The following is a 6000-nucleotide window of genomic DNA, read 5'->3' on the forward strand; positions in this document are numbered from 1 at the left end:
CAAGATTGCCAGGAGAAATATCAATAACTTTGGATACAGATGACACCACCCTTATGGCAGAAAGCGAAGAAGAACTCAAGAGCCTCTTGATGAAAGTGATAGAGAGTGAAAAATTTGGCTTAAAACTCAGCATTCAGAAAACTAAGATCATCGCACAGTGACAGACTTTATTTTGGGGGGCTCCAAAATCACTGCAGATGGTGTCTGCAGCCATGAAATTAAAAGACACTCGCTCCTGGGAAGAAAAGTTATGACCAACCTAGACAGCATATTAAAAAGCAGAGACATTACTTTACCAACAAAGGTCTGTCTAGTCAAGCCTATGGTTTTTCCAGTAGTCATGTATGCATGTGAGAGATGGACTATAAAGAAAGCTGAGCACTGAAGAACTGAGGCTTTTGAACTGTGGTATTGGAGAAGACTCTTGAGAGTCCCTTGGACGGCAAGGAGATCAAACCAGTCAATCCTAAAGAAAATCAGTCCTGAATATTCATTGGAAGGACTGATGCTGAAGCTGAAGCTGCAGCCCCAATACTTTGGCCACCTGATGCAAAGAACTGACTCATTGGAAAAGCCCCTGATGCTGGGAAAGATTGAAGTGGCAGAAGAGGGGGACGCCAGAGGATGAGGTGGTTGGATAGCATCACCGACTTGATGAACATGAATTTGAGCAAGCTTCAGGAGTTGGTGATGGACAGGGAGGCCTGGCGAGCTGCAGTCCATGGGGTTGCAAAGTGTTGGACACAATTTAGTGACTGAACTGAACTGAACACAATTTATTATGGTCATGTACATACATAGGATGTGACTTGCTTTTTAGTTGCTAAGTCATGTCCAGCTCTTTGCAACCCCAGGGACTGTAGCGCGCCAGGCTTCCCTGTCCTTCACTATCTCCTGCAGTTTGCCCAAGTTCATGTCGGTTCAATCTGTGATGCTATCCACCCATCTCATCCTCTGCGGCCCCTTCTTTTGCCTTTCATCTGAGCACTGCCTTTCCCTTTGGGAATTTGCTTAGAACGTGGTCTCTCCTGGACGCCCGCGCATTCTGGAGACTGTTTCTGGTAAGATCTATTCTTACAAAGCTGCGCTATGTGTGCCGTGGCCTCATGATCGTGCTTGTCAGGGTAGTGTGGTTGTCCAGGGAGAGACTGTAGGTCAGTGGCTTCTGGCAGGTGATGGTTACATAAGCATCCTGCCAGGCACCGGAGCGGAAATGCTGGCCCCAGTGCTTCAGAGAGAAGAGAACACGCCGGGGGCGGCGTGCGGCTGGGGCGCACATGTGCACATGCTCGCCGGCCTGGCGGGAATCTTTTCCAGTGAAGTGATTTTTCACTTTGTCCGAGGAGGCAGGAGAAAAGGCTCGATCATCTGTCAGACACGGGAGGGGGTTGGGGGCCCTAAAACGCAAAGGGTTTCAGCTTTGTCTGGGCTTCCAGGGGCTTGGGGTTTGTGTATTTTTAGAGTTATTTATTCTTGACTCTCATTTCAGCTGGCGAGCACTCCATTCACTTTTCTCAGTGGAGCAAGAACAGAGTGATTGGCCCTCTGGGTGTTCGGCAAGGAAAGGTCATCCTTCCATTCGGCAAACACATCCATTCGGGCGGAGAAAGCCTAGTCTGTGACCTGAAAAAGCTCCTGGTGCAGTGCCCCTCGGCCAGGTCAGGCCAAATGCTGTCCTTGGAGGACTGATGGTGCAAGGTGAGGACATAGACTGGGGTCTTAAACCAAAAGGAGAGACCAGAGAGGAGAAGGGAGTGAATAAACACAGCAGCAGGGAGGAAATTGGGGCAGAAAGGATGTAGAAAGGATGCGGAGATTAGACTGGGGAGAGATTGCGTCTTTTCCCTTGAGAAATATTTCTATCAGGACAGCATCCAGGCCGGATGAAAGCAGCTTTCAGATCCACTGTGTCAGGTTAACATCAGACACATTTGTTTAGTCATCAACCCATCAGTGAACACAGTAATACTATTGGTAAAATCGCACACTTTTGAGTCAAACAGAGGCAGATTTAAGTTTCAGTAGTAACTTCTTTAAGGCCTTGGTTTTCTCATTGTAAAAAAGATAAATAGCAGCTACTTCACAGAGGTATTGTATTTAATGTGGTAATGTGTGAGTGCTTAATAAATATTCAACATGTAGTCACTTCTCAAGTCTTAGCTGTTAATACTTAATGAGTGTCACAATGGGCATGGTACCAGCAGGATTTTAGAGATACAAAGGATAGAAACTGCCCTCAAGGAACTTATAGTCTGCTTGAGCATATGAAATTAACATCCCTGAAGTAATACTGAACAGCCCTAGGTGCAATAAAATGTGTGGGATACGCTGAAGTTCTACAGGGCTTTAAAAACTGGACAGCATGCAAACCAAGATATTATGGTTAATCATCAGTTAAGTGATATATAAAAGTAGATGCTAGAGATAGATTTGAAAAGTGAATGTCTTCTAGACCAGTGCTTCTCTAGCTGTAATATGCTTCAGATCACCAAAGATTTCCTAATAATGCAAATCAAAGTTCAGTCCTGGGGTGGAGCCTTGGATTCTGCATTTCTAAGAAACTTCTAGGTGATATCCTGTTACTGGTCCTCAGACCATTCATGGAGGAGCAAGGACTTAGGTGCTGGGTTCCAGGCAGCTCACATATTTACTTAGGACCAGGTGCTTATTTTTCATCTATTAATTACTAAACACAAAAGAGGATGAAACTGAGAAGGAAAGAGAGCCAAGAGAAATAGACCCCTTAGGTCTCCACTTGCAAGTTTATTATTTTTTTTTTTATTTTTTCCCCCTCTAAATTTTCAGTGACTTATACTACTACCACATCTATACTACCTCCACAAACAATGTTATCTACCTGAAATAACGAGGGAAAAATTATTCATTGAGCAAGTATGTAATGATCCAGGACCAAACGTTGAATAGGTACTAAACAGAAATGGATAAGTGAGTAATCACCATGGGGGCGGGACTAGTCAGGAGGGGTTTCCTAGGTAAGTGACATTTAAGACAAGGCTGAATGAAATGACAATTGGGGAACAGAGGACGTAGATGGAGGCAAAACTCAGGAACAGCATCTCCCAACTCTGGATTATTTCTGTCTTACTCTTTAATATCATACAGTTACTTAAGTGCTGCTTTCTGATTACTTTTTGAACAACTCATTCTAGCATTTTTGTGGCTGTCCCCCACACAGAGTAGGTTACTCTTTCATCATATATAGAGGTCAAAATGATTTTCTACTTGACCTTTCTGTTTATTATCAGACTTCTTTTAAGCTATATTTGCTTTTCCAGAAAGAAAGTAGTCTACAGAAGTCAGTCCCCCAGGTTGCTGTCGTTGTTCCCAGGTTGTTGGTATTCAGTCGCTCAGTCATGTCCAACCCTTTGTGACACCATGGACTGCAGCATGCCAGGCTTCCCTGTCCTTCCCCATCTCCCAGAGCTTGCTCAAACTCATGTCCATTGAGTCGGTGATGCCATCCAACCATCTTGTCCTCTGTCTCCTCCTTCTCCTCCTGCCTTCAGTCTTTCCCAGCATCAGGGTCTTTTCTAATGAGTTGGCTCTTCACATCAGGTGGTCAAAGTATTGGAGTTTCAGCTTCAACATCAGAGCTTCCAATGAATATTCAGGATTGGTTCCCTTTAGGATTAACTGGTTTGATCTCCTTTCAGTCCAAGAGACTCTCAAGAGTCTTCTCCAACACCACAACTCAAAAGCGTCAATTCTTCGGTGTTTAGCCTTCTTTATGGTCCAACCCTCACATCCATACATGACTATTGGGAAAACCATAGCTTTGACTATCTGGACCTTTGTTGGCAATGTCTCTGCTTTTTAAAATACTGTCTAGGTTTGTCATAGCCTTTCTTCCAAGGAGCAAGTTTCTTTTAATTTCATGGCTGCAATCACCATCTACAGTGATTTTGGAGCCCAAGAAAATAAAGTCTGTCATTGTTTCTATTGTTTCCCCATCTATTTGCCATGAAGTGATGGGACCAGATGCCATGATCTTAGTTTTCTGAATGTTGAGTTTTAAGCCAACTTCTTCATTCTCCTCTTTTACCTTCATCAAGAGGCTCTTTAGTTCCTCTTCACTTTCTTTCATAAGGATGGTGTAATCTGCGTATCTGAGGTTATTGATATTTCTCCTGGCAATCTTGTTTCCAGACTGCGCTTCATCCAGCCCAGCATTTCAAATAATGTACTCTGCATATAAGTTAAATGAGCTGGGTGACAATATACAGCCTTGGCATACTTCTTTGCCAATTTGGAACCAGTTCATTGTTCCATGTCTGAACCAGACTGTTGCTTCTTGACCTGCATTCAAGTTTCTCAGGAGCAGATAAGGTGGTCTGCATTCCCATCTCTTGAAGAATTTCCCCCAGGTTGTAGACTATGAAAATATATTTGATGTGAGAAGCATGGCAGAAAAGCCAAAATCACCGACATGTCCACATGGGTTATGTAATTCTAGATAGCAATATATGCTCATTCTGATATATTTATAATAATACGAGATACATAGGATGCACATCTTTGGTGAGGAAATTAAACCTTTGGTATCATATCCAGCTGAGACAGATCACAGAACATAGACTTTGAATTATTCCTTCTCTCTTGGTATTTTTCCAATGTCTGACAAAGACAGTTGTACCCACTTATTTCCAGGAAGCAAATTGAGAGAGAAATTATAGAGAGGGAAAAGTAGTTGGTTTGTTGCATATGTGGATCTATTCTCTAAACCCACATGTAGAGACAAGAAGGGATTTTGTCTCTGAGACCAAAACAAACATAGTGTTTAGACAGGGAGGCCTGACTTGCCCACAAAACTTGGTCACTCACAGAACACAGGGCTTCTGAAATGAACTGATACCAGAAACTTTGCAGGACTCCGTAGACTGTAAAATCTCACCCATCATGCTTACTTGTTACAGAAATTTACAGAATATGGAACAGTATCTTTGGTTTTGTAACTAGATTGGTAATAATCACCTCCATTTGGGAATATTCATCTTTGATGACCCATCAACATCCAAACCTGACATCAAGCACTATAAGAGTTTGTCTTTATAGAAATTAACTCTCACTCAGTAGTTGCTTTTATGTTTTATAGTAGTTTTTTTTTCTTTTATCACCACTTTGCTTCTTGTATTCTGATTATTTCCGCTTTAACAATCAGTGCTTCAAAGGTCATATGGGGAAATCAAAGCGCCTGCCTTTTCAAATGCTAGTGGCTTGGGTTTTGTTTTCTTTTGTCTTTTTTTTTTTTTTAATCTTAATTGCCACAGCCACTGGAGATTGATTTTCCTAGAAATGAGGATTCTGTGTTTATCAAACAGCACTGGAGTCTGACATGCTGCTGACTGGTCTCCTCTTAGTCAATGTCAGAAGCTAGCTTCTCTGAGGAACGTTTTAAACAGCTACTTCTATTCAAATGCAAGAATCCTTAATCACAGATTCTTTTCCAAATAACTGTTGAGGTTTGACAGGTTTTCCCCACACAGATAATGAGTGGGATAGAAAAAAGACATAAACCAGGCAGATGGTAGATTTCATCATCTCAAGTATCATTAGTTTTGCTGATGAAAACTAAACAATAAAGACTGTAGCAACCCAGGGCAAATGAAAAGATAATCACTCCTCCTTGCCCCAAAACATGAGACAGCTCTTTTTTTTTTTTTTTAAATTATAGGGGTATAATTGCTTTACAATGTCATGTTAGTTTCTACTGTACAACAAAAGTGAATCAGCTATACGTATATCTATATCCCCTCCTTCTAGGATCTCCCTCCCCCACCCCCATCCCACCCCTCTAGGTCATCACCAAGCTCTGAGCTGAGCTCCTTGTATTGTACAGCAGCTCCCTACTAGCTGTCTGTTTTATACATGTAGTTATATACATCAATGCTACTGTCCCAGTTCATCTCCCCTCACCTTCTGCCAGTGTATGCACATGTCTGTTCTCTGAGACAGTTCTTATAACAGATACAACACTTGGCT

Source organism: Bos javanicus, chromosome 16 (assembly GCF_032452875.1).
Source record: "Bos javanicus breed banteng chromosome 16, ARS-OSU_banteng_1.0, whole genome shotgun sequence".
NCBI classification, from domain to species: Eukaryota; Metazoa; Chordata; class Mammalia; order Artiodactyla; family Bovidae; genus Bos; species Bos javanicus.